Here is a 19,290-nt window from a genome sequence, read left to right on the forward strand (position 1 = left end):
AAGCCTCTGTGGTGAGTAATAAGCTCTATGCAGGGTGAAGAGATGATTCCTTCGGAGCCATTCTGGTTTAACAATAACCCACAATAGCTTGAAGTAGTTAAGCCAAAGGCTTCCCACGTCGTGATCCAGAAAGGACCTCCCTCAGAGTTTCTCAGCCAGTTGAAATTTACTGTCAATCTCCTCTAGAATTGAATGGTACCAAAACAAGATCTCCTTTCTGGCCGGAATTTTATCAAGAAGTTGGGACTCAAGATGGTTACCGCCCCCTACTGGGAATCTACTCTTAGTGATGGCCTGTGAGTGAGCCCAGCTAGCTATCTGTAGGTATTTAAACCTAGAAAGGTTTGGACCTATTGTATCACTACGGGATTCCCATGGTACCAGACCTCCATCTACAAACAAATCGCTCCAAACTTCCAAACCTGCCTCTCTCAAGGGCAAAGCAAGGCTGTCCTTAAGCCAACCCGGGCCCCCAGGTGAATCCCACAGAGGTGCCTTACCTGAGAAATACCCTAGTCTTGCAGAACTCCTGAGCTTGGCCATGTTCTAGCCATGCCCTGCAAGACCTTTAGTTTTATTTATTTTTTAAATTTGGTGTCCCCAAATTTAAACAAAAATCCTTCCTGTGCTAAACTTGCCCCACTAAGCATGGCCCTAAACATGCAGCCGATCCCGATGTCAGTGGGCATTTTCAATAGCATGCGGGAATGAGTACGTTGGAATGCCCATCCATACAATTGAATATCCGGGGCTGCAAGTCCTCCCTTTTCTCTTCGACGCCTTAGTTTTTCCCTGGCAATCCTGGGTGTATGCTGAGCCCTGATTAATGAATTAATATCACTCTGTAACTTAGATAGAAGTGAAGGTTCAAAGTAAAGAGGAATGGTATTAAACAAATAGTGATTTTTGGTAAAATGGACATCTTAATAAGATTTACCCTTCCCAAGATGGACAGGGGTAGTGAAGACCATGATCTCATTAGTTTTCGACAATCTTTCGCTACTGCAGAAAAATTAGCTTCAGCAATTTTATTAACATCTTGGACAATATTTATTCCAAGGTACCGCATTTTTAAGCAGGGCTGCACCCCTGCCACTAATTCTTTGTCGTTCCACACCATGATTTCTGTTTTAGAGGCATTAACCTCGTAGCCACAGATTTCACCAAAATCCTGAGCCAATTTGATGACCGTAGGAAGGGCTGTACACAGTTCTGAAGAAAAAATCAAGATGTCATCAGCGTACAAGGCCACCCTCTTCTCCCATCCCCTGTACCTAAAAGGCTTGATATTAAGTACATCCCTCAGCTGTTGGGCGAAGGGTTCAATATATAGGTGAAACAGGAGAGGGGAGAGAGGGCAGCCCTGACGTGTTCCCCTTGTGATGTTAAATAGGTCTGACAGTGCTCCATTCACCAAAAGGCAGGCTGAGGGATTCTGGTATAGCAATATCACCGCTCGACGAAACCCATCTCCGATGTTGAATCTACCTAAGACCCCCGACAGGTATGACCAATTCACCCTGTCCAAGGTCTTAGTAGCGTCGAGCGCAAGGACAGCCAAAGGGAGAGAGTCAGTGGATGCAATATCAATTGCCCCTATGAGATCATAAGTCAATTTGAAAAGTTGTCTGCCCTTGACAAAACCACTCTGGTCTTAGTGCAAGATGTCACCTGCAACCGACCCCAATCTATTGGCCATAATAGAGGCAAAAATTTCATAGTCAACATTTAGAATGGAAATCGGTCTATAGGACCCACAACGTGATGCTGGTTTACCTGGTTTTAAAATCAAAGTTATGGACGCATTATCCCAGGAAGCTGGGGGTGACATTCCTTCCTGGAGGATCTGGTTGAATAAGGTAGTTAAGAAGGGAACAATTGCCTGCTCCAAAGCCCTATAAATCTCATCGGTAAGGCCATCCTTACATTCAACACTAACCTTGTTTTAAGAGTCTTAAAATAACCGACAAAACTAAACCCGTATATTTCGAGACTTCCCTGACTATCTTCCACAACTCTTTGATTTTCAGGTGCTCTTCAAGTAGATTCCTCAGTGAAGTGCGCAGTAGAATGTTGGAGCACGCCTCACCAGGCTGTAATTTCCTAAAAGACTAGACTGCTAAACAGCAGTAAGCTGTTGCAGTGTCAGAATGTTGGCAGCCATGTTGGAGTTTCTGCGATGCCAACTAGCACTCCAGCTAAAAGGATTAATTACTCTTTGAGTTTGGAATGAGAGGGTAGTAGCCACCGAGGCGGTATGAGGAGGAAACCTCCCGTGATTCCAACGGGGTTTCCTCCAGTCGGGGTTTGGTAGGGAATTTGGCATGGAAATCTTTAATTAATCGGGGGGCGTGGACATCTGAATTCTTTTCCCAGGAACGTTCATCAGGACCTTTCCAATCAATAAGGTAAAAGAGTTCATTGCGGACGAATTTTGAATCCAAAATTCGTTTTACTTCATATTCCGCCTCAACATGAAGGATTAAAGGGTCAGGAGGAGAAGACCTACGCAACCCTGGGTGAATTGGTTTCAGGAGAGAAACATGAAAGACAGGATGGATTTTGGTAGCACTAGGAAGGGATAGTCAATAGGTGACTGAGTTTATGACTTTCTCAATTGGATAAGGACCCATAAAACGAGGTTGGAATTTACGAGGACCTTTGAGTCTGAGATTTTTTGTACACAACCAGACTAGATCACCTACGTGAAGCTCAGGTTCTTATTTACGTTTCCGGTCAGCGAAGTGTTTGTAACGAGCCTTCGCGACCGACAAATTCTGAGTTACTGCGTGATGAATCTTGGTTAATTGTCTGGCACTATCTTGAACAGCAGGAATGTTAGCATCATCAAAATTAGCAAGGGAATTAGGATGTCTGCCAGAGTTTATAAAGAAGGAGGAGCAGCCTGTGGAAACATTAAGGGTGTTATTGTAGGCAAACTCCGCGGTCCATAAATGGTCAGGTCAGTCACCCTCCTCGTCTAACAAATAAAGTCTGAGATGTTGTTCTAGTTCCTGGTTAATACGTTCGGTCTGACCATCAGTTTCTGGGTGAAAACTCGTGGAGTAACGATGGTCAATATTAAGGCCTTTCATGTAAGCCTTCCAAAATCGTGAGAGGAACTGGGAGCCCCTGTCTGAAATGAGTACCATAGGAATCCCATGAAGGCGAATTATGTGGTGATTGAAAAGATATGACAATTGCTTGGAAGTGGGAGCACCCTTAAAGGGTACAAAGTGTGCCATTTTGCTAAAGGTGTCAACCACTACAAGAATGGTATCATAGCCATGGGGAGAAGGAGAATCCACAATCAGATGTGATGAAACTGTGTGCCAAGGATATGGGGGGGTGGGCATGGGTTGTAGGAGCCCTTTAAGGGACTGCCTGTCCGATTTTCCCCGTGCACAGAGTTCACAACTCAAAACATATTGACAAATATCGCGGCACATATATGGTCACCAGAATTTTTGTTTAAGCAAATCTACAGTTTTTAAGATGCCTTTGTGACCAGCCAGCGGGTTGTCATGACATTCCTGCATCGCTTTTAACTGAAGTTCCTTGGTGGGTAAATACAGAGTGGAGTCTTGTTAAGGAAGACCGTTGCGGATGGAACGTTGTGGGTCTTCTGTGGCCCATGCCTCCATATCCAGCTCCAACATAACATTCTGATCATGATGCTCAAAGGGTTCCAATGAAATTGCTCCAATGAATTTGGCATCAGGTATGATTTGTCGATTTTCAATGACTGGATGATTTTAGCTGATTCACTTTAGTATTTATTGGGGTTTGCACACTGTCATCACTGTAATTATGAGATTTTAACTGTTACATTCTTTGTCTTTTATTTTTAGATGCCCTGTTGTCCTGTGAAGAGTTTCTTAAGAAGGTTAAAGAGCCAAAGTATTATTTAATAATATGTTATAATTCAAAGATGATTGTTTGCCTAGATTAGTAGCCCACTTGGGCATAAGGCTGTAGTCAAGTTGAAACACTTTCTGTAAATAATTTCAAGTGAATGTGAAATAACCTTTTGCTGAATAGTCCCGGATACAAAGACTGGGTAAAGCAATTTATTTTGTTGTGGTGAAGCCCACTTGGGCGTGAAACAATGTTTAACCGAAAAGCCAACTTGTGTGGAAAATAATGTTCGATTAAATAGCCAATTATGAAGTGGATTAAGAACTTTGGTTCAAAATTATTGTTAAAAATGTCAAAAGATTTAGCCCACTTGGGCAATAATCGTGTTAGTAAAATGTGGAGTAGTAATTTATGTTAACTCCTGGCAAATTCAGTTGTACCAATAGCTCAACGAGTTAGAGCGTGATTAGTTTTGGGACATCACTCATGACATCACTGATGACACCATCCAGTGAATGTGTGTATTTGTAAAAAATAAATATGTGTTATATATGTATATGTAAAAGTTGATGGAAAAATAAATGTTTAAATAAGGGTTTACATGGATGTTTTTTTTTAAAAAAATTGATTGGTTCACTGGCTTATTAAGTGTATCTTAGTGTAAACATATATTAGTGAGTAATGTTTAAATATTTAAATATAAGGATTTGTGTATAAGTGGCTGCATGGGTTGGTGAGTAGCTACATGTGCATTTATATGGGTTATTAGATGTTTTTTTTAATATCAATATGAGTGTTTATATGTTTGGTGGGGGTATTACTTAGAACATAGATGCATGAGTGACTGACTCACTGTATGTGTTTTGAAGACAGCATATGTGCAGGACTGTATGGGTGGATGACTGTGTATATGTGTGTGTTACTGACTGAATGACTGTCTCACTAGTGTCTTTATCAGTAACTACATATGTTTTAATGTAGTATATGTGAATATTGATGTATATAAGTGAGTATATGTGAGAGTAAGGGATTGTAAGAGTTCCTGTTTAAATAAGTATGTGTTTCTATAAGTGATTGTTTAAGAGAGTAAGTATGTGTAAGGTTCCTTAGAAGTAAGGTGGTAGTGTGTGTATAGCTGTATATGCAAATAAATGGATGTTCAATAGTTTATTTGCATGTGTGAGTATGTGTGAGAGTATCTTTTGGATGACTGTCGGTGTGTAACAGGATGTATAGGTGTATCACTAGATATGATGAGTGAGTATACGTATGAGTGATTATATAGAACTGTTGGTGAATGAGTGGATGTGTATATAGATGGTGGAATTATTGAATTGGTTGTTGTAACTGGTATGGGTATCTCCATTTTTTTGAAAATTTTAGTTTCTATTTTTGAATATGTGTTTTAAGGGTTACATTACAGTGAAAGGAGGTCTGTCACTGTATCACAAGGATGGTGTCATCAGTGATGTCATGAGTGATGTCACTGACCATGTCATGAGTGATGTAATATGTGACGTCATCAGCAGTGCATTGCACGCGCAAGTTATAGTGAGTCCAACTAACTATAACGTGGGAATTTCAATGGTTTTATGCGAGTAAAATTTCCAGCTAACTATAACTGGTGTGAAACCTATGGTTTTTTCAGTGAATTTAATAGGTTTTTTAAATGCTAATTCCTAACTATAACTGGTGTGAAACCTATGGTTTTTTCAGTGAATTTCATAGGTTTTTTAATAGCAAATCTCTATAGGTATGAAATGTAATATTTTTTATAACGAATTTTATATTGTATAATTATGTAATATTTTTTTTTTTTTTTTTTTTGCCCCGGAGCGCTCCCGGGGCGCGTAACGGTGAGCGTCCTGTTAGCGCTATTCCCACGAACGAAAACAACATCGTGACGTATCGCGTAGCCGCGTGATGCGTCATATTACGCATAGTGTAAGCGCTCCCGGAAGCACGCGAGCGCATACGATCGCGAAACGTCCTGACGCGCTTACGCAACGCGCCCCCGGGTGCGCCCCGGGGCGCGTAGCGTAAGCGCGTCGGGTCATGTGACCTGAAATTAACACTTTTCATTGGTTCACAACACTTTTGGTTTCCAAGTGATGAAAGCCCTGGTCATGTGACTTGAAGAAAACACTTTTCATTGGTTCACAACACTTTTGGTTTCCAAATGATGAAAGCCCTGGTCATGTGACTTGAAAATAACCCTTTTCATTGGTTAAGAACAATTTTGGTTTCCAAATGATGAAAGCCCCCACCTTTTTCCCTCATTTTCACTATGTTATTTGAGGGAGGAAGACCTGCTTTTTCCTTACAGAGATGGCTACAGTCATATCAGCAGCTGGAGCATCTGCCCCACCACCACCACCACCACCATCAAAAAGACCACCAGAAGATCACATTGGTGGTCAAGAAGAAGAGGAGGAGGATGATGAAGAGGAGGGACAGACAAGGCATTTCCTGCCTGAAGATAATCAGCCCTACAAACCAAAAGAGCACTTCGTATGGCAGTTCTACAAAATCCCAAGGGGTTTCAAAAAAGTCAACACTGCGAAGGTGACTTGTGTGATTTGTGGTGCTGAGCTGTCCAGGGGGAACCCTAACAAAAAATATTCCTTCGGGAATCATACCATGATTGGGCACATGATCCGTTGGCACCCAATCAACTATTCTGCTGCAGAGGTAAGGGACCTCTGCAGTAAGCTGCCCCCATCAACATCCAGACCCTCAACATCGAAAGAACCAACTCCATCGGGTTCAGAGGCAATAGAGATGATGCCTATCATCCAACCAAAATTTAACGATTTTAAAATGGTGTGCAAATATTGTGGAAAGACACTTTGCTATGGTGAGCAAAGTATAAAACTTATCATCTGTGCTGGGGATAACCATAAGTGCCCGGAAAAAAACCTAATTTTTTCTGGGTTTTTTTTGCTCCTGTTGAGCCATTTACAATTTCCTGTTTTTTGTTTCTCCCCATAAAAAATACAAAAAAATATAAAACTGTTCAGAAAACCCCAAAAAAGTTAAAAAAAAATCAAAAAAACAATTAAAAAAATATAAAACAACAAAAAGAATAAAAAAAACAGTTCTTTTTAGAACTACCTTTAATTTATAAAAATAAACCTATATTTTTAAAGAATCTCTTTCAATCTTTTTTCTGCAGGGTACGCGTACCGGTACGTGCACCGGGGCGCGCACCGGGGCGCGCACCAAAAAAAATAAAAAAAATAAAATAAAGAAAGAGTGAGCATGAGGGAAGAACACAGAGAGAGTAATGTTAATAGAAAAAGAGCTAGAGGGAGCAACACAGAGGGATTATTTATTACATAGTAAAAAACTGAAAAGGTGTAATAGGGTAAGTGAGAAAAGGAAAATGAATAAGGGAGTGAAAGAAGGGAAGAGAGAAAAAGAAGACTAAAGTAGAGGTACTGGTAGAATGTGAGTGGGTATTGAAAGTAAAAGGAAGGACAGTAAAGAATGGGGAATGAGGGGTAGTGACGGAACCGGAATAAATGAACAACAGTGAGGGCGGGTGAGAAAAGAGCAGTGAGTGTAAGTAAAGAGGGGTGAAAGAGGGTGGATAAAAGTGAATAAGGTTAAGACATGGGGAGTGACAGAGAGAAAAGAGAGAGAGAGTAAAGGAAGGAGTGACTGAAAGAGTCTGAGTGAAATAGGAAAGAAAGGTAAGTAAGGCAGTGTGGGTGACTTATAGGGAGTCAGTGGGTGTAGGTGGGGGTGTGGGTGTGTAAGGTGTGTGTGTGGGTGTGGGTGTGTGGGGTGTTTGGGTGTGGGTGGAGGTGTGGGTGTGTGAGATATGTGTGGGGGGTATATGTGTGGAGTGTGTGTGTGTGTGTGGGATGTGTGGGTGTGTGTGTGTGAGGAGTGTGTGTGTGGCTGTGTGTGTGTGTGTGTAAGGTGTGTGTGTGGTGTGTGTGTGGGGTGTATGTCAGAGGTGTGTGTGTGTGTTGGGGGGGAGGTGTGTGTGTAGGAGTGAAGTAAATGATTAAGGGAAAGAGAATGAGTGAGGGAGCAAAGGAAGGGAACAGAGGGTAAGGGAAGTAAAGAATTGAGACTGAAAGAAGTTAAATGTAGGAGGGGAAATAGGGAAAGGGGAGTAAACATGGAGAATATGAATAAGTGAGGGAAGCAGAGTAAAGAAACAGGAGTGAGGTAGGTTGAGAAAATAGTAGTGAGGTTAAAGCAAAGGGTGATGACAAACTACATTTTTTTAGTCACACTTACCATATAATAAATGTAACTTTAATGACATTTTTTTACTACATTTTGTATCTGTGAAAGAGAGAAGAAAAAATAATTTATAATTAGTAAAATATGTATTTTAAAATAAAAGATACAAATGAAGAGGTTAAAAATCATAACAGTGTATTTAGAAATAAAGTAAGAGTGAAGGACACAGAAAGGGAAATAAAGTAAGGTAGAAGGACAAAAAGAGGGAAAAAGAAATAGAAGGAGAGTAAATTACTAAGAGTAAGGCATATAGATTCACTGACAGAGAGGAAGAGAAGAAGAGAGAAATGAACTGAAGGTAAGAAAGATACTAAAAGAATGTGAGTTAGCAAAACTAAATCAGGAAACAGGAGTAAGTAAAAAGATAATGACTGAGAGGGAAAGGAGTCTGATTGAGGATGCATTTAGAAGAATGAGGAATGGAAGATAACTGAGAGTAAGTGAAGGAGAGTCATAGAGTGAAGGGATGAAGAGAGAGAGGATAATATAGAAGGATTGAGGGAAAAGGAGTGAGGAAGTTAGTAGACAGAGAGACTAAGGGAAGGACTGAGTGAAGTGGAGTACAATGAGTGAGGAAAGAAAAATGAGTAAGGGAGCAAAAGAAGGAAAGAGAGGAGAAGAGGACTAAAGCAGTGGTACTGAGAGAAAGTGATTCGGTGATGAAAGTAAAGAGAAGGACACTGAAAGATAGGAAATGAGGGGTAGTAATGGAACCGGACTAAAAGAAATGGGTTGAAGAACGATGAGAGAGGAGCAGTGAAGTTGTTGTAAGAGAAATGATAGAAGGTAGATAAACACAAGTGAACATAACACAAGGAGAGTGAGGGACTGAGGACATAGAGGTAGTGAACGGAAAATAGAGAGAAGAGGTAAAAAAAAAGCAGCAAACAAAGATAAGCGAGGGAGAGTGGGTGATTTATAGTGATAGAGTGCGACAATACTGCTGAGTGAGTAAAGAGGAATTACTAAAAGAGCAAAGGAGGAAAAGACGGAAAAGGGAAGTAAAGCAGAGAGACTGAAAGCTGAATAGGTATGCAAGGGAGAGAGGGGATGCAGACAGTTGAAATGAGAATGAGGGGTTGTGAAAGAAATGGAGTAAAGGAACGGGGCTGAAAGAGAGTGAAAGAAAGACATTATAAGTGAGTAAAAAGAGCTGAAAGAGGGTGGAAAAAGGAAAGTGAGTGTGAGACAATGGGAATACAATTTAAATTACACAATACAAACTATAGAATAACTTGTACAACATGTTACATAGTTTATTTTTGCTGTTCTCAGAATATATTGAATTTCACTTAAAAAAGTGAGTTCAAACTACTCATCATATGACAGCGGGGAAAAAAAAACACAATCAAAAAGATTGTGTTTTAAAAAAAAACATCTAAACTTAAAAATCACAAATGTACACTAATCTTTGATTCACTTACTTTTCCTTTAGGCCAAATAGTATATCATGAAGGTCTTTTTAGTTGGAAAGTACTCTGCTGTTCACTAAAAAATCAATTTCATCGACTTTCTAGAAGAAAAGCTCCAAGAACATCTGAAATATTTTCATTATTTTCATATACTCCTTTTTTTCAGTCATGACTCTTTGCTCATTCCTTCACTTTTCCTTAAGGCCAAACATTGTCAGATGTATCATTATATTTTCAAATTAATTAAAAGAAACTCTGAAATTACCGCTTTTCTGACGTTCTGAAAGAAAGGCTCATACAACATTTTCACAATATTTAAATATTCGTAATTCCATCTCTGACTCACTCATGTTCATCATTTCCTATAATACTAATATCACTTACTATGAGATCCACTTACAGTACCTATATGACAACTCAATTTTTTATATTATCTTGATCACTTTTACTCAGAATATAATTTTAAACAGCAAACTAACCTTTATTAACTGCTCCCGTCTTCATAGGCCAATTACCTTTGCTTACATTTTGGTTCTAAAAACACTAGGTATGAACTTTTTAAGTCAAAAGGCAAACGTTGTTTGAAAGTCAAATGAGTGTCATTACAGTGGGTCCAACCTTTACGACTTTTTAAATAGCATGTGTAATGCCCTGATGTTGTTGAAGGACCGTCATGATAAATAATAGCTACAGTTGCAAAGGTTCTTCCTGAAATTGATAACTGAGAAGCCACAACATTTTTAATAGAAGTTGACAATTTACTTCCATCAGGTCTACATCGTTGGAACATTAAAATCACATATTTACCATAAGTTTGTAAAAATAATGTGGACAGCATTGCAGACTTACATTGGGTACACACCATATTGTGATCAGCTGCTTTAACTAGATTATTAAAAGGCACTGATTTGCAGTCTTTTAAACTCAAATATATAAATCTTTCCGTGTCTATTCTAGTACTACTAGATAAACTACAGTTGTCGCAGTCATGCTGCCATTGATAAGAAAGGCTAAAAAGATTTTTTATATCCACACCTTCATCTTCCAAAACATCAAACATATACATTAAAAATTCCTGACAATCCAGCTGAATATTGTGTGAAAATTGATTTTGACCAGAACATATGTCTAGAAGATTTCTAATTTCTGAAACACTTTCTATTTTTGCTCTATCACTGCTACATTTCTCAAACACAGAATTCAATAAACAGCAGAATGTTTGATAACGATTTTCAACAATCTGTTGTAAATTTTGAAGAAAAAAAACAACATTAAGCACTACATTAGCATATTCAACAGAATCCTTTTTCTTTCTGCTTACAATTACAGTTTCATCTACTTTTTGTCTTTTTGCTACTACCTCACTGCAATTATTCTCATTTCTTCTTTTTCGGCCTACCACACGTTTTTCAAACAGAGGATATTGAGGCAAATGTGGAGCATACTCTCTTCTTAACCTATTGTTTTATTTATCACAATCTAGATCAGCACAAATTTTTGTTTCATCACACTCAATCAAGTACAATCCTGATAAAGTTCTGACTCGTGATATTGCCACATATGCCATACCCTCTTTAAACACAGAACTTCCAATGTTCACCAAAGCACTAACTACACTTAAACCTTGAGATTTATGAATTGTCACCGCAAATGCCAAACAAACAGGAAACTGTTTTCGGCTAACATATAAGTCTTTCACAAGCAAAAATCTAGCTGAACAACGACAAATGTGTTCTATTTCGTCAATGCCATCAAATTTAATTTTTAAAATTTCAATTCCATCTCTATTTTTGTAATTCACAAAACCAACAACATGACCCATTGCTCCATTTACCAGACCTCTTTCAACATTTAAATGCCTTCTCAAAATGATACGACAATTTAAACACACATTCAGAGTCTTTTCAAAACCAGTAGTTTTAGATATAGTCTTCTCTAATGAATCCAATTTTGATTTCAAATTTTCAGACAAAATAATTATTGCTCCCGTATGCTCTATTTTATCTATAGCTTCCAGTTTCACTATCTCTTCATTTTCTAACTTTAACATTTTGTTGTTGAACATAGAACATTCTTTCAGAGTTGGCATCAAACATATGCCAGATTTCTTCTCGTTAATTTTCTTAAAAATATTCTCTGGAAGAATGTTTTCATTTGGGTACAAATTTGAAATTAATCGTCCATGTAAACCTTCTTTCCCATGCTGACTTACTTTTCCGATTCTTACATCTTGTAGAATATTTTTATAATCTTCATCCTTTGCCTGCCGCATATTTTGGAGTAGTTCTGCATATTTGAAATTTAACCATATATTAACGTTTCCAATGCTTCCTAGGCACTTCCTGGTATCTTCATGCGTGACCATTTTAAACACTGGTTGTCCTTTCACTGGAGTCAACTGCAGTACATCTCTAAAAACAATAATGGGTTTCCCTCCAAATAACACATCATACTCTGTTCTAAGAATTTCTTGCAATCTCAAATGCACAAAAGCAAGCATTAGATTTGAGACCATGCTTACTTCATCAATGATAAGAAGTTTCATTTTCTTCAGGATTCTCGAAACTTCGGAACACGCATCTCCAGATAGCTTGTGGTATTGCAATTTGTTATCATGCCCCACTGGCAGCCTCAGTAAACGATGTAAAGTAATCCCTTTAATATTATGTGCTGCCAGCCCAGTTGGAGCGGTAACAACACAAGATAGCGGTGATTCAGTCCTTTTCTGCAGATAAGTTGCAATTGCTTTAATCAGAAAACTTTTTCCAGTTCCCGCTTCTCCACTCACGTACAGTTGGACAGGCTTAAATGATGTACATGAGCACTCTTTTTTCTCATGACTGAATCCATGTTCAATCTGTTCTGTGACTTCGTCATATATCTGCTTCTGCTCAAGGTTTAGTTGTTTCACCAAATCTTCTAAGTTAACTACATTATCTTGAGCTTGTTCCATAGCTCTTTCCACCTCATCCATGGCTGTGGCACCTTCATTTTGGATAATTGGTCCTCCTAGTGGATCCTGACTCAATGAAGTAGAACTCTGACTGTCTTGAGAACTGTCTCTAGCAATCTCTACAGCAATTGTGGCTTCTTGCTCTATCTCTTCGTTCAACATTTGCAGATAATTTGGAAAAACAGGACATTCTATGGTATCCTTGGTTGCAATAAAAGAATCTTCGTAACAGAGAAAATCTCCAAGTAGTTCCTCTTCTGTATGCCATGGCTTAAAGAGTTGCAAAAGAGCTAAATAGTAAAATTCCCTTTTCTCTGGATTTTCGCAACTCAATTTTCGATGATTAATCAAATGGCCTTTTCTCTGCTTCACTAGACATCCTTCACACCCAATGACAGCATATATTCCATTATTGATATCTTCTCTGATGTTCCTCTTATAAATATATCTTTGCAGAACTTCATAGAACTTCAAGGTAAGGACTTCTATTTGGATAGTATGTATCCAACATGTTTGTCTTCAAAATATCTGTACTTTCTGGTTCTTTCTCCGCCAAATACTCTATTTCTTGTACAGATTTCAAAACTCGGTTTCGTGTTGCAGCAAGACCTAGACTCACCCAAATGATGGTTCTAGATTTGGCATATAGACTTGCTGATGACAATCGATCAGAACATTCATATGCTCCAATTTCTCGATGTGACAACATCTTCAGACTGTAACTGTATAATTTCTTGCTTAGACTCTTTTCATGTGAAATGTCCTCCCACATTTCCTTCAGTTCTGTCTTTTCTTTTTTTGTGATGTAAGACGTCACATATCTAGCCACAGCAATAGAGTTGTCAGCAACAAACTGAATATCCATGTTAGCATTCCACATGGACAAAATCACTGGGTTGTAGTCGTTGATGTACTTGGACTCTTCGTTTCTTTTTAAATTGTATGTATTTTTTGGTGATTTCCTCGTCACAGTATGTCGCAGAGAAGACATCAAATTATTTACTCTTCCTTTAGAAATCACTGGTCGTGGAAACGCGAAACAACATTTTGTATAGAACTTGTCCTTGTTTCTGAATTTTCGACGACAGTACTTTCCACATCGATGGGATTGAAAGCGTAAAACTTGTTGCCTTAAACTGTTTTCTTCTGTACTTTTTGGAACAGCACATGTTGAATACTCTTCAATGAAGCTCATCACTGTCTCATCCGAATCTGTTTCAAATTTGGGAGCATCTTTAATCCACAACAACATATGTATATGAGGAGCACCTCTCGCTTGATACTCCTTTCTCCAAAAGAAATCCAATACCTCTCCAAGGGGAGGATTTTTTTTGTTGGTAATAAAAGACATCATAGCTTCAAATCTATGATTGAAATATCTGCATACATTCACTGGATCCAAAGAACACAGTTCTCCAGCAGTTTTGAATTCTATATTTTGTATATTTGCATTTGCCTCTCGTAGAAATTGAAGTAAGTCGTCCCATGCATACTCAGCACAGCTAAGAGTGAGGAACCATGTAGGAGTTCCTAAGTTTCTTAGCATACATTTCAATTCCCCGTGACGACGGTACCAATACTCATTTGTACCACGCTGACATGCCATGAGATTGATTAGATGAGATTCCAAAGTATTATCTTGCAGAATGACTTTCTCCATAAAGTCCCTTGCCGAAACATTTTGCAGATGTGCTCTACTTTTCAGTATATGGTTTACTGCATAAGGAAGCCCAGACAAGTCACTTTCATACAGTAGATGAAACAAATATGGAATGCATTGACGAAACCTTGGATCTTCAGCATATAATCTTAAAGTTCGATATTCAGATGTAGGAATTTGAAGTGGTCGATCGTCATATCGTCCACCTTGACCTGTTGGAAATAAATGTGGAAAACAACGAGCTTCCAAACTTTCTTCCCATACACTAATGGGACTTCCTTTTGCTGCTTTCATTTGAAACAAGTCAATTGCATTCCCCATCATTTCTTTGGAATGCAAAGGATGAACAGTATAATGTTCATATATTTTTTCACTTCTAGACACATCAACTTTTTCAATTTGGCCAGCTGAAGAATCACTGTCTTCATCTGCAGCTGTTTCCTCTGCTCCAACACATACATGTTTGTAGTACTCATTGTTTTTGACCAAATACAACGTTGCCTTTTTGACTTTCCTAACATCAACTAAATCTTGCCAGATTTTCTTACTCTTTGTCGGAACCCCCTTAACTAGAATAACCAGGGGTTCCTCTTCCACTTTCTCTACAACAATTGTATCAATATTTTTCTTGAAATCTAGAGGCAAATAAACAACTCTTCCCTTTAATCCTCTCTGTAAATCTGAAGGAGGCAATATCCCTATCTTAGTCTCCATGCGAACAATTGCCTGAAAAGGATGGACACATTGAATCAAAATAGACTCATATGTATTTAAATCCATCAATTCAGGAGGAATGTCTACCAACTCCAGATTATTATGAACAGCTCTAGCAGGCATTCTGTTTTGATTTAATTTATCATAACAATATTTACAAATACGCTGATCAGAACTCAAATCAAAAGAATTCTCCACCCACAAATAAGTGGCAAAATCCTTCCACTCATAATTATTTATCTTTCCACTTTTTACGTATAAATCAACTAATCTAGTTTGATGCTTATGAGTTCGTCGACAACACACACAAGTAAAATTCGGCCTTTCACTTGATTTCACCTTAAACCTGGTAATTTCCTGGTAAAACTTTTCTGTACTTGAAATCTGTACATTGTCTTCCACATTACCTTGAATTTCTGTGTCAATTTCTACACTGTCCTCTTTATCACCAAAATAACAAATCTCAATTTCTTCACAAATCTTCTTCACATCTAATTCAGTTCCATGCAAAAGAGCACTGTTTAATTGTTTAAGCTTCAGTGCTGGACTTTTTGCATAATACAACCTTCTCACTAATTTCCTCATTTTGTTATGATGCACTGCTAACATCCTAAAATGATGAAAAACACTCTGACATACTTTTCTAGAAAGACAAGCCAGTGAATGCCCTTGCAAACCTGTGTTTTCTCTCACTCTACAAGGATCTAAGTCTTGCAACATCTTCATTTTCTGTTTTAGAGTTTTCTTGAATATGTACGTAAGAAATTACAAAACAAATCGATTGATTCCTGTCGCACACTACAAATACTACTACACTTCCAAGGGTACACTGGACCCTTAGTACATCTCCCTAAAACTTCATCAGTTAACACCTCTTCTGGTTCTCTAGGCACAAGTTTCTCTTTTTCAATCGGACAACCGTCTTTCACCTCATATGCTCGACCACTGGTGTCAACTGCATGCACTAAATCATTCTCCTGAAAGTAACTCTCCTCATTAAAAAATGGCTCACAACTTGAACTGTGCATCCATTCTCCAGAAAAAACTTTACAAAAATGAGTCCGATTAATTACTCTTTTCCATTTACTGTTTGATTTGAAAACATCAATTGTCTTGTTAAGTGTCATAATTCTATTGATTATTAAAATAAATAATTTTTTCTTAACTTCAAAAGCCTGATCAACAATCTTCTCTACACTTTTCTTTTTCTTATAAAAAGCAGATCTCTGTTTACCTTTTTTAATATTTTTTAACAAATTTAAAACCACCCTATTGCGAAACATTCGTTTACGAATGTCCCTAAATTGATTTTGCCTTCTATTCCTATACATATTATAGTCTCCTGCTGCAGTAGTAACATTTTTTCGGAATCTCTCCTTCCTCTTCAAATTTGCTCTCTCCTTCTCTTTTTTTACATTCTGTCCAACATTTTTTTTTTGATCTACATATGTTCCGTAAGAAAGACTTAGTTGTCTTACCAGGAAGCTTTTTTCCTGTTTTTTGAAGTATTTGTTGTAGGAGACTGCTTTAATTCCGTTGCTGTTTTTGATTTTTTCCGCTTAGCATCTTTTCGTCTCCTTTGCCTTGAGGGCATATTTCCTTACTATTGAAATCTTGATTTTAATCTGTGGGGAAAAAAAAAAATCATTATAGATCACTATTACCAAACAACAAAACAATGACAATAAGCAAACAATATAAACACTATAGTACTTATACATAAGACCTTATGTCTGTTTTTTAAATATAATTCTAAAAAAATATTTCAGGCACATGAATTGGTTTTACATTATTGACAAGGATTAGATAGTATCTGCATGATTAAAAAAATATACTTGCACATTTCACAATCATATCACCTGTGTTTCCTCAGATTAGTAAGCAGATTGTACACATGAGGTAAGGACTGTCCTGGGGAGCATAGGTGGTGAGGCCGGTGTCTAAGAGTGCATTGGACTGCACTTCATGAAGCCTATCCCCCACTGCACTCTTAGACACAGCCCTCACCTCCTTTCCACCCCTGGACAGACCTCTCTTCCACTACACTCTTCAACACAGGCATCACCTCCTATGCACCCCTGGACAATCCTCACCTTATCTGCAACCCTGAATAGACCTGAACTCATCTGCACCATTAGACAGGCCTCAGTTCATCTACATCCTTGGACACGCCTCATCTCATCTGCACCCTGTTACCATCAATTATACTCAATGTATTGAGGCCTGTCGAAGGGGCACAGATTAGATAATGTTTGTCTAAGGGTCAGAGGAGGTAAATCCTCTCAATTGCACTCATGGACACAGGCCTCAACTCCTTTGCGCCCCAGGACATGCCTCACCTCATCTGCACAATCCACTTCCTAATTTGAGGAAACACAGGTAACATACATTTCCTCTCTCTTGCAAACATTCCTACCAAGCATTACCAAAAAAATGACACAAACCAACAGCAAAGAAGCTCAGTGTCCTTCCTAATCTGAGATAACACAGGTGACATGATTGCGAAAGGTTCAAATATTTTTATGTAATCACACACACACTATTTATTCCTTCTCAAAAATGTAAAAGCCATTGATTTGCCCCAAAATCGTTTTTTGAATAACATTTTAGAAACAGAACGCAGGTCCTCTGTACAAGCATTCCATTTCAGTTCTGAAAAATCACTATTTTACAAAATACATTTCCTCTCTCTTGCAAACATTCCTACCAAGGATTACCAAAAAAATGACACAAACCAACAGCAAAGAACCTCAGTCTGCTTCATAATCTGAGGTACACAGGTGACATGATTGTGAAAGGTTCAAATATTTTTATGTAATCATGCACACACTATTTATTCCTTCTCAAAAATGTAAAAGTCATTGATTTGCCCCAAAATCATTTTTTGAATAACATTTTAGAAACAGAGCGCAGGTCCTATGTACAAGCATTCCATTTCAGTACTGAAAACTCACTATTTTACAAAATACATTTCCTCTCTATTGCAAACATTCCTACCAAGCATTACCAAAAAAATGACACAAACCAACAGCAAAGAAGCTCAGTCTGCTTCCTAATCTGAGGTAACACAGGTGAAATGATTGTGAAAGGTTCAAATATTTTTATGTAATCATGCACACACTATTTATTCCTTCTCAAAAATGTGAAAGCCATTGATTTGCCCCAAAATCGTTTTTTGAATAACATTTTAGAAACAGAGCGCAGGTCCTATGTACGAGCATTCCATTTCAGTACTGAAAACTCACTATTTTACAAAATACATTTCCTCTCTCTTGCAAACATTCCTACCAAGCATTACCAAAAAAATGACACAAACCAACAGCAAAGAAGCTCAGTCTGCTTCCTAATCTAAACTCTCTATCTATAATGAATGAATCATAACTCACCTTTACAAATGCTTTGGGAGATTGAGAACAGTGTCATTTACACACACCAATATTTCTTTAGCAGAGCAAAAGGTATGTACTCCAGGCACTGCAACCATGAATGGCACAGAAAACCTCTAATTCTACACACATATCCCTCATGTTAACCAATTAAAACTCTTCCCTCTCTATTTTCAAATCAACACCCTTCCCCCCTCAACCCTTTCTACCTGTTACCATAGCAACTCCCTCCTCACTGAGCTCTCAGGGTTAAACGTTTATTCTACAATGTTGCAAATGAACTCAGCAAGGATGTTTGAGCTCTCAATACACCAGCTTATCAGGTGCAATCTTTCTTTCAATGACTTTTTCTTAACCATTCAAATTACTTCTTTCACAGAACAGAACCATGCACCCTAACTTTCAGTTTTCAACTATCTGAATCCACCAATCATTGCTAGTGATTCAAGAGCACTGAAACTCTACAGTTTTTTTTTACAAACTCCTACTGTTCCAACTGCCATTTCATTCCTACACTTCATCTGACTGCACCAGAACCTCCTCTCACCATGTACTCTGTCTGGATTATTGGACATAGCTACATTCACTGGGCTCAAAGGTATGCAGCTATCAGAATTTTTCACAACCTTGATTTACCAAATGTGCACATAAAATGGATTGGCCAAAGAGGATTGAGATGTCATCAATTGATACCATTGGTGAAAACCTTTTACCATCTGCCACACCCTGACCTCATAATTTTGCACTGTGGTGGAAATGACCTAGGCACTTTGACTGTGGTAGGTCTGGAGATGGTTTTAAAGGACACCTTTGGGCAATTGATGACACTTTTTCCACAAACTGCCTTGGTATATTCCAATATATGCCAAAGACAGAAATGGAAGTGGTCCAACCAATTTTGTCCACAATTTGAGAAAGCACGGAAACATGTGAATAAATCTGTTTCTGCTTACATGAGAGACTATGGAATGGGTTCAATATACAACAATAACTTGCGTTACAACATGCAAGATATCTACAGAGGAGATGGTGTGCACTTCCCAGATG

The 19,290-nt window shown here is 38.2% G+C and overlaps 1 protein-coding gene across 1 annotated transcript in view; it reads right to left on the reverse strand.

The window, feature by feature from the left end:
• LOC144825191 (mucin-2-like) overlaps nucleotides 1–19,290 on the reverse strand; it is a 1,014,272-nt gene that overhangs the window by 956,585 nt on the left and 38,397 nt on the right. The gene's annotated exons all lie outside the window — the stretch shown is intronic.

This window comes from Lissotriton helveticus, chromosome 3_1 (assembly GCF_964261635.1).
Source record: "Lissotriton helveticus chromosome 3_1, aLisHel1.1, whole genome shotgun sequence".
Classification (NCBI taxonomy): domain Eukaryota; kingdom Metazoa; phylum Chordata; class Amphibia; order Caudata; family Salamandridae; genus Lissotriton; species Lissotriton helveticus.